This window comes from Lissotriton helveticus, chromosome 8 (assembly GCF_964261635.1).
Source record: "Lissotriton helveticus chromosome 8, aLisHel1.1, whole genome shotgun sequence".
NCBI classification, from domain to species: domain Eukaryota; kingdom Metazoa; phylum Chordata; class Amphibia; order Caudata; family Salamandridae; genus Lissotriton; species Lissotriton helveticus.
The window spans coordinates 409005201-409015942 of NC_136069.1; positions in this window are offsets into that span (position 1 = coordinate 409005201).

Here is a 10742-nt window from a genome sequence, read left to right on the forward strand (position 1 = left end):
GTGCGCCTGGTTGCATCAGAATAAAGAAAGTTTATATACATATACGTGGTTAAGACAATGCAGGGTTTAGCTGCTAGAATCGGTGGGCTGAAGAAGAAGAAGGAAGTAACGCAGTGAGTGAGGTAAGTGGAGCTGGGTTTTTAAGGGTTAGAGGGTAGTTTTCAGGGCTGGGGAGGTCGAGGTTGTTTTTAGGGCTAAGGGTAGTTTTTAGGGCTCGGGGGTTGGGGTAGCTTTTAGGGCTTATGGGAGGGTGGGATCGTTTTAGGGCTTGGGGCAGGGAAGTTTTTAGGGCTTGGGGAAGGGTGTTGGTTTTCAGGAAGATAGTTTTAAGTCTCAGTGCATGGGTTTGGAGGGGCTGTTTTAGGGCTCAGGGCAGGAGGCAGGGTAGGGATAGGGATACTTTTAGGTCTCGCCTGTCGATGCGCATGCGCATCGAGCTTGCGAGACTATTGGGGCTTAAACAGTCTTTAACCAACTTGCAAGGAATCGTGGCGATTCCTTGCAGTGCCCGTGAAATTCAAGCTTAATGCGCATGTGCATTGAGCGTAAAAGCGCGTGCACATGCCCCCAGCCGCCTGCTTGCATGTATTTTCCTTCAGCCGCACTCCTCCCACACCCCACTCCAGGCCCCTGCTGCTTTCACACCCTCATGCCGCTCTCCCCGCTCCGCCCCCTCCCCTGCCCGCCGTGTCGCATTCATCCCCCCTCCCCTTCTCTGCCTTCCCTCCGTCTTCCCTCCCACAGGCAACAAGAGGCTAGTTCACGACGCGCGTCCACATCACAGCCATCAACCTCCCTCCCGCGGGCAGCTTGACCTCAGGTATTCACCCCAGCGCGACTTCTCCTCCCCCCTAATTACATGCCTGCTGTTTACTTCTTTCACGGCAGCTCTCTCGCACATCAAAAGGCTGCCCCCCACGCATCGCAACAGACTTCATTGGAATGCGCTCCATGCATTCTCCCCTCCCTTTCAGCCTCTTTCCCAGCTCCAAGCCTGACCATCCTTTCTCACCTCCTCTTTCTTTATTTACAGGGACAACTTGTATTTTCCCCCGAGGCAACCAGTTCTGACACACACCAACTTACACACGCAGTTCAATATTCATCATTGGAATGCGCTCCATGCATTCTCCCCTCCCTTTCAGACTCTTTCCCAGCTCCAAGCCGGACCCTCCTTTCTCACCTCCTCTTTCTTTATTTACAGGGACAACTTGTATTTTTCCCCGAGCCAACCAGTTCTGACACACACCAACTTACACACGCAGTTCAATATTCATCTAGATGTTCTTTTCTATCGACCGACCCGGGGATCACAGCACCGTAAATAAAACATGTTTACAAAAGGTACATTATTCTGTTAACATATGTAGCATGATGTACCTTAGGCCTTTGACATGGCAGACGTCACAAGTGCAACCCTCGTTACAGGGACAACTTGTATTTTTCCCCGAGGCAACCAGTTCTGACACAAACCAACTTACACACGCAGTTCAATATTCATCATTGGAATGCGCTCCATGCATTCTCCCCTCCCTTTCAGCCTCTTTCCCAGCTCCAAGCCGGATCCTCCTTTCTCACCTCCTCTTTCTTTATTTACAGGGACAACTTGTATTTTTCCCCGAGGCAACCAGTTCTGACACACACCAACTTACACATGCAGTTCAATATTCATCTAGATGTTCTTTTCTATCGACCGACCCGGGGATCACAGCACCGTAAATAAAACATGTTTACAAAAGGTACATTATTCTGTTAACATATGTAGCATGATGTACCTTAGGCCTTTGACATGGCAGACGTCACAAGTGCAACCCTCGCTCCCCTACACACTTAAACGCACCTGTCAGCACCCGTGCTTCGGGCTGTCTCTGCAGTACTGGGCACAGTTTTGCGAACTGTATTTCATTTCTTTGCGCATTGTACTGAGCCCACAAGCTGTATTTTAGTGCGGCTATGATCCTGGTGTCACCTGGCTCTATCTTGGTGAAGGACATAGACTGAACAGTACAGCAGTGTTTGCATTTAAACTACTTGCTACTTGAATCTTGAATTCGTTTGTGGTTGCAATTTTATCAAATATACTTGGCCAGTTAGGTATTTTTTGGAGAAATCAACTTGTTCGATTGTCTGCTTCAGTCACCCACTCTGCTTCAGTCACCCACTCTGCTTCAGTCACCCACTCTGCTTCATTCACCCACTCTGCTTCAGTCACCCACTCTGCTTCAGTCACCCACTCTGCTTCAGTCACCCACTCTGCTTCAGTCACCCACTCTGCTTCATGCACCCACTCTGCTTCATTCACCCACTCTGCTTCATTCACCCACTCTGCTTCGGTCACCCACTCTGCTTCGGTCACCCACTCTGCTTCGGTAAACCACTCGGCTTCGGTAAACCACTCGGCTTCAGTCAACCACTCTAAATCTTTCACCCACTCTAAATCTTTCACCCACTCTAAATCTTTCACCCACTCTATATCTTTCACCCACTCTGCACCTTTCACCCACTCTGCACCTTTCACCCACTCTGCACATTTCACCCACTCTGTACCTTTCACCCACTCTGTACCTTTCACCCACTCTGTACCTTTCACCCACTCTGCACCTTTCACCCACTCTGCAACTTTCACCCACTCTGTACCTTTCACCCACTCTGTACCTGTCACCCACTCCTTTCACCCACTCTGTACCTGTCACCCACTCTGTACCTGTCACCCACTCTGTACCTTTCACCCACTCTGTACCTTTCACCCACTCTGTACCTTTCACCCACTCTGTACCTTTCGCCCACTCTGTACCTTTCGCCCACTCTGTACCTTTCGCCCACTCTGTACCTTTCGCCCACTCTGTACCTTTCACCCACTCTGTACCTTTCAACCAATCTGCACCTTTCACCCACTCTGCACCTTTCACCCACTCTGTACCTTTCACCCACTCTGTACCTTTCACCCATTCTGTACCTTTCACCCACTCTGTACCTTTCACCCACTCTGTACCTTTCACCCACTCTGTACCTTTCACCCACTCTGTACCTTTCACCCACTCTGTACCTTTCTTCCACTCTGTACCTTTCACCCACTCTGTACCTTTCACCCACTCTGCACCATTCACCCACTCTGCACCTTTCACCCACTCTGTACCTTTCACCCACTCTGTACCTTTCACCCACTCTGTACCTTTCACCCACTCTGTACCTTTCACCCACTCTGCATCTTTCAACCACTCTGCATCTTTCACCCACTCTGCATCTTTCGCCCACTCTGCATCTTTCGCCCACTCTGCATCTTTCGCCCACTCTGCTTCAGTCGCCCACTCTGCTTCAGTCGCCCACTCTGCTTCAGTCGCCCACTCTGCTTCATTCGCCCACTCTGCTTCATTCGCCCACTCTGCTTCAGTCGCCCACTCTGCTTCAGTCGCCCACTCTGCTTCAGTCGCCCACTCTGCTTCAGTCGCCCACTCTGCTTCAGTCGCCCACTCTGCTTCAGTCACCCACTCTGCTTCGGTCACCCACTCTGCTTCGGTCACCCACTCTGCTTCAGTCACCCACTATGCTTCAGTCGCCCACTCTGCTTCAGTCACCCACTCTGCTTCAGTCGCCCACTCTGCTTCAGTCGCCCACTCTTCTTCAGTTGCCCACTCTGCTTCAGTCACCCACTCTGCTTCAGTCACCCACTATGCTTCGGTCACTGCTTGCACCCACTCTAAATCTTTCACCCACTCTAAATCTTTCACCCACTCTAAATCTTTCACCCACTCTAAATCTTTCACCCACTCTAAATCTTTCACCCACTCATGCATTCACACACCTTCCAATCCTTGCCCTCAAACAGCAAAGGCCTTACTTGCCACAAGCGCAGCACAAGCTTTACACACGCAGTTCAATATTCATCTAGATGTTCTTTTCTATCGACCTACCCGGGGAGCACAGCACCGTAAATAAAACATGTTCACAAGAGGTACATTATTCTGTTAACATATGTAGCATGATGTACCTTAGGCCTTTGACATGGCAGACGTCACAAGTGCAACCCTCGCTCCCCTACACACTTAAACGCACCTGTCAGCACCCGTGCTTCCGGCTGTCTCTGCAGTACTGGGCACAGTTTTGCGAACTGTATTTCATTTCCTTGCGCATTGTACTGAGCCCACAAGCTGTATTTTTGTGCGGCTATGATCCTGGTGTCACCTGGCTCTATCTTGGTGAAGAACATAGACTGAACAGTACAGCAGTGTTTGCATTTAAACTACTTGCTACTCGAATCTGGAATTCATTTGTGGTCTGGAATTCGTTTGTGGCTAACCTTCTAGGTGGCGTTGAGCTTTCTCATTGGCAGCATTTCTGCCTTTAGTTATTCTGTGCATGTTGACACTGCATCTCTATTTACCTGTCGGAGCAGACTCCTGACTTGGGTCAAGAGGATGCAATTTTATCAAATATACTTGGCCAGTTAGGTAGTTTTTGGAGAAATCAACTTGTTCGATTGTCTGCTTCAGTCACCCACTCTGCTTCTGTCACCCACTCTGCTTCAGTCACCCACTCTGCTTCAGTCACCCACTCTGCTTCATTCACCCACTCTGCTTCAGTCACCCACTCTGCTTCAGTCACCCACTCTGCTTCAGTCACCCACTCTGCTTCAGTCACCCACTCTGCTTCAGTCACCCACTCTGCTTCATTCACCCACTCTGCTTCATTCACCCACTCTGCTTCATTCACCCACTCTGCTTCATTCACCCACTCTGCTTCATTCATCCACTCTGCTTCATTCATCCACTCTGCTTCATTCACCCACTCTGCTTCGGTCACCCACTCTGCTTCGGTCACCCACTCTGCTTTGGTCACCCACTCTGCTTCGGTAAACAACTCTGCTTCAGTAAATCACTCGGCTTCAGTCAACCACTCTAAATCTTTCACCCACTCTAAATCTTTCACCCACTCTAAATCTTTCACCCACTCTAAATCTTTCACCCACTCTAAATCTTTCACCCACTCTACATCTTTCACCCACTCTAAATCTTTCACCCACTCTAAATCTTTCACCCACTCTGTACCTTTCACCCACTCTGTACCTTTCACCCACTCTGTACCTTTCACCCACTCTGCACCTTTCACCCACTCTGCACCTTTCACCCACTCTGTACCTTTCACCCACTCTGCACCTTTCACCCACTCTGCAACTTTCACCCACTCTGTACCTTTCACCCACTCTGTACCTGTCACCCACTCCTTTCACCCACTCTGTACCTGTCACCCACTCTGTACCTGTCACCCACTCTGTACCTTTCACCCACTCTGTACCTTTCACCCACTCTGTACCTTTCACCCACTCTGTACCTTTCGCCCACTCTGTACCTTTCGCCCACTCTGTACCTTTCGCCCACTCTGTACCTTTCGCCCACTCTGTACCTTTCGCCCACTCTGTACCTTTCACCCACTCTGTACCTTTCAACCAATCTGCACCTTTCACCCACTCTGCACCTTTCACCCACTCTGCACCTTTCACCCACTCTGTACCTTTCACCCACTCTGTACCTTTCACCCATTCTGTACCTTTCACCCACTCTGTACCTTTCACCCACTCTGTACCTTTCACCCACTCTGTACCTTTCACCCACTCTGTACCTTTCACCCACTCTGTACCTTTCTTCCACTCTGTACCTTTCACCCACTCTGTACCTTTCACCCACTCTGCACCTTTCACCCACTCTGTACCTTTCACCCACTCTGTACCTTTCACCCACTCTGTACCTTTCACCCACTCTGTACCTTTCACCCACTCTGCATCTTTCAACCACTCTGCATCTTTCGCCCACTCTGCATCTTTCGCCCACTCTGCATCTTTCGCCCACTCTGCATCTTTCGCCCACTCTGCTTCAGTCGCCCACTCTGCTTCAGTCGCCCACTCTGCTTCAGTCGCCCACTCTGCTTCATTCGCCCACTCTGCTTCATTCGCCCACTCTGCTTCAGTCGCCCACTCTGCTTCAGTCGCCCACTCTGCTTCAGTCGCCCACTCTGCTTCAGTCGCCCACTCTGCTTCAGTCGCCCACTCTGCTTCAGTCACCCACTCTGCTTCGGTCACCCACTCTGCTTCGGTCACCCACTCTGCTTCAGTCACCCACTATGCTTCAGTCGCCCACTCTGCTTCAGTCACCCACTCTGCTTCAGTCGCCCACTCTGCTTCAGTCGCCCACTCTTCTTCAGTTGCCCACTCTGCTTCAGTCACCCACTCTGCTTCAGTCACCCACTATGCTTCGGTCACTGCTTGCACCCACTCTAAATCTTTCACCCACTCTAAATCTTTCACCCACTCTAAATCTTTCACCCACTCTAAATCTTTCACCCACTCTAAATCTTTCACCCACTCATGCATTCACACACCTTCCAATCCTTGCCCTCAAACAGCAAAGGCCTTACTTGCCACAAGCGCAGCACAAGCTTTACACACGCAGTTCAATATTCATCTAGATGTTCTTTTCTATCGACCTACCCGGGGAGCACAGCACCGTAAATAAAACATGTTCACAAGAGGTACATTATTCTGTTAACATATGTAGCATGATGTACCTTAGGCCTTTGACATGGCAGACGTCACAAGTGCAACCCTCGCTCCCCTACACACTTAAACGCACCTGTCAGCACCCGTGCTTCCGGCTGTCTCTGCAGTACTGGGCACAGTTTTGCGAACTGTATTTCATTTCCTTGCGCATTGTACTGAGCCCACAAGCTGTATTTTTGTGCGGCTATGATCCTGGTGTCACCTGGCTCTATCTTGGTGAAGAACATAGACTGAACAGTACAGCAGTGTTTGCATTTAAACTACTTGCTACTCGAATCTGGAATTCATTTGTGGTCTGGAATTCGTTTGTGGCTAACCTTCTAGGTGGCGTTGAGCTTTCTCATTGGCAGCATTTCTGCCTTTAGTTATTCTGTGCATGTTGACACTGCATCTCTATTTACCTGTCGGAGCAGACTCCTGACTTGGGTCAAGAGGATGCAATTTTATCAAATATACTTGGCCAGTTAGGTAGTTTTTGGAGAAATCAACTTGTTCGATTGTCTGCTTCAGTCACCCACTCTGCTTCTGTCACCCACTCTGCTTCAGTCACCCACTCTGCTTCAGTCACCCACTCTGCTTCATTCACCCACTCTGCTTCAGTCACCCACTCTGCTTCAGTCACCCACTCTGCTTCAGTCACCCACTCTGCTTCAGTCACCCACTCTGCTTCAGTCACCCACTCTGCTTCATTCACCCACTCTGCTTCATTCACCCACTCTGCTTCATTCACCCACTCTGCTTCATTCACCCACTCTGCTTCATGCACCCACTCTGCTTCATTCATCCACTCTGCTTCATTCATCCACTCTGCTTCATTCACCCACTCTGCTTCGGTCACCCACTCTGCTTCGGTCACCCACTCTGCTTTGGTCACCCACTCTGCTTCGGTAAACAACTCTGCTTCAGTAAATCACTCGGCTTCAGTCAACCACTCTAAATCTTTGACCCACTCTAAATCTTTCACCCACTCTAAATCTTTCACCCACTCTAAATCTTTCACCCACTCTACATCTTTCACCCACTCTAAATCTTTCACCCACTCTAAATCTTTCACCCACTCTGTACCTTTCACCCACTCTGTACCTTTCACCCACTCTGTACCTTTCACCCACTCTGCACCTTTCACCCACTCTGCACCTTTCACCCACTCTGTACCTTTCACCCACTCTGTAGCTTTCACCCACTCTGTACCTTTCACCCACTCTGTACCTTTCACCCACTCTGTACCTTTCACCCACTCTCTACCTTTCACCCACTCTGTACCTTTCACCCACTCTGTACCTTTCACCCACTCTGTACCTTTCACCCACTCTGTACCTTTCACCCACTCTGCATCATGCACCCACTCTGCATCTTTCAACCACTTTGCATCTTTCACCCACTCTGCATCTTTCACCCACTCTGCATCTTTCACCCACTCTGCATCTTTCAGCCACTCGCCATCTTTCGCCCACTCTGCCTCTTTCGCCCACTCTGCGTCTTTCGCCCACTCTGCATGTTTCGCCCACTCTGCTTCATTCGCCCACTCTGCTTCAGTCACCCACTCTGCTTCAGTCACCCACTCTGCTTCAGTCACCCACTCTGCTTCAGTCACCCACTCTGCTTCAGTCACCCACTCTGCTTCATTCACCCACTCTGCTTCATTCACCCACTCTGCTTCATTCACCCACTCTGCTTCAGTCACCCACTCTGCTTCAGTCACCCACTCTGCATCTTTCACCCACTCTGCATCTTTCACCCACTCTGCATCTTTCACCCACTCTAAATCTTTGACCCACTCTAAATCTGTATTTTCAGAATAAACATAGCGTCCCAAGTTTGAGGGCAAATATTGCATCCAGCCTCTGTCCCATTCTGCAGCATACATTAGCGCATACCATTTTGTCACACCTGTGTCTACATTTCGGTCTTTACACACAAATCATCCAGCATCTCTCTCATTCAACACCCCCATTCAGCAGGCCTACTATTTCCTCCCCCCCCTCCCTCTACAGCGTGCTACGCAATTACTTGCCATTATATCTATAGGCTTGCACCTACAAAACATTTCCTATTTTGACATCATTGGTATTACTTTATTATAACCTTTACAATGCTTGCGAACAATACATACAGGCAAACATTTACAGTATGTCTGTTTGTTGAGAAGGGAGATTTATTTTTACGAACGAATCAAACACAGAGCCTCTCTCACATCCACTTCAGTAAACACTCCACCCAACCCCCACAACACCCACCAATACGTCGTTACCGCTCGGACAACTCTTCAATTCCATTAACATAAACAGACAGGCCCCAGACTCCAAGGCTTTCGTCAACAAAACTACAGGATGCTAGAGTACTTTAAGCGCCGTCGTCCAGATTGTAATCAGTTGTCAAGTTGCTTTTGGGATATGCTAATTTGAACTGCAGGATGCGAGCCGGTTGTTAGCCCGAGAACCACAACAAAACATCCCACAGAAAGAAAATACTAACACTGGAAACGTGATGCTTTTTTAAGAAAACTCCTATAGTTCACATACCATGCCTACTATTTCACAGCCTCCCTCTAGAGCGTGCTATGGGAAATTGGGGGATTGTACGTCTATGCTTGCACATATGAAATATTTCCTAAGTTGCCTTCATTGTGATAACGTTATTAGAACAATTCCAATGCTTGGAAACAATATATCCATGCGGAAAATTACGGTATGTATTTGGGAAAATAAAGGAGATGGCTTTTTACAAACGGTACAAAAACACAGAGCCTGCTTGTGGTGCACGTTTACCCGTTAGGCACACACAACAGCTCTGGTGAGTACATGCTTCTACAAAAACATACACCAATTATTTTAAATGCCAGCAACACGTACACACACAGCAGCATTACGTAACATAAGCTCATACTCCTTTGCAAAACCAGAAACACTAAAGTGAAAGCAAGAGCAAGTCACAAGAGGGATGGATAGTTTTTTTAACACATACTTGTGTACTAAATTAATAAAAGCCACAGGCTCACCCCCATTCACCATGCCTACTATTTCACACCCTCCCTGTAAAGCGTGCTATGGAAAATTGGGGGATTGTACGTCTAGGCTTGCACATACTAATGATTTCCTATGTTGCCTTCATTGGGATACACTTATTAGAACAATTACACAACAAACAAACATAACACATGCAGTTTAGGCACATTTTTACACACGCCACACACAACTGCAGCTTTTACTGCATGCATCAACAACGCACATACAAACAACTGTTAATGCATACTTACAACACGTACACACACAGCAACAACACGTACACACACAGCAACAACAAGTATTCCAGCATTTAAAAGTACCCACACACACATTTAAGGCCCGCAGCCGCAGCAATGTTCTGTATTTTCCTAATAAACATAACGTCCCAAATTTGAGGGCAAATATTCCATCCAGCCTCTGTCCCATTCAGCACCATACATCAGCTTATACCATTTCGCCACACCTGTCTCTACATTTACGTATTGCCAGACAAATCATCCACCATCTTTCTCATTATACATCATAGATTGTATACATTCACAGACATCGCCTCAAAAAAAAAAAAACATTATCGATACAGTACTTTCTATTCTAACTATCCAGCCTCTGTCCCATTCAGCAGCATACATCAGCTCATATTACTTCGCAAAAACACAAACACAAAATTGAAACCAAGAGCAAGTCAGAAGAGGGATGGATAGCTTGACTTAAAACATACTTTTGTACAAACGTAATGAAAGCCACAGGCTCAAACACATTCAGCATGCCTACTATTTCACACCCTCCCTCTATAGTGTGCTATTGGCAATTGGGGAATTGTAGGTCTAGGCTTCCACATACTAAACATTTCCTACGTTGCCTTCATTGGGATCATGTTATTAGAACTATTCCAATGCTTGGAAACAATTGATCCATGCGGAAAATTACGGTATGTATTTTGGGACATAATGGAGATTGATTTTTACAAACGGAACAAAAACACAGAGCCTGATTGTTGTGCACATTTACCCGTTAGGCACACACAACAGCTCTGGTGAGTACATGCTTCTACAAAAAAATACACCAATTATTTTAAATGCCAGCAACACGTACACACAGCAGCATTACCTATGCACTTCCTTAACAACCCACAGCATTACATCTATCTTCCAACAAACAAACATAACACATGCAGTTTATGAACATTT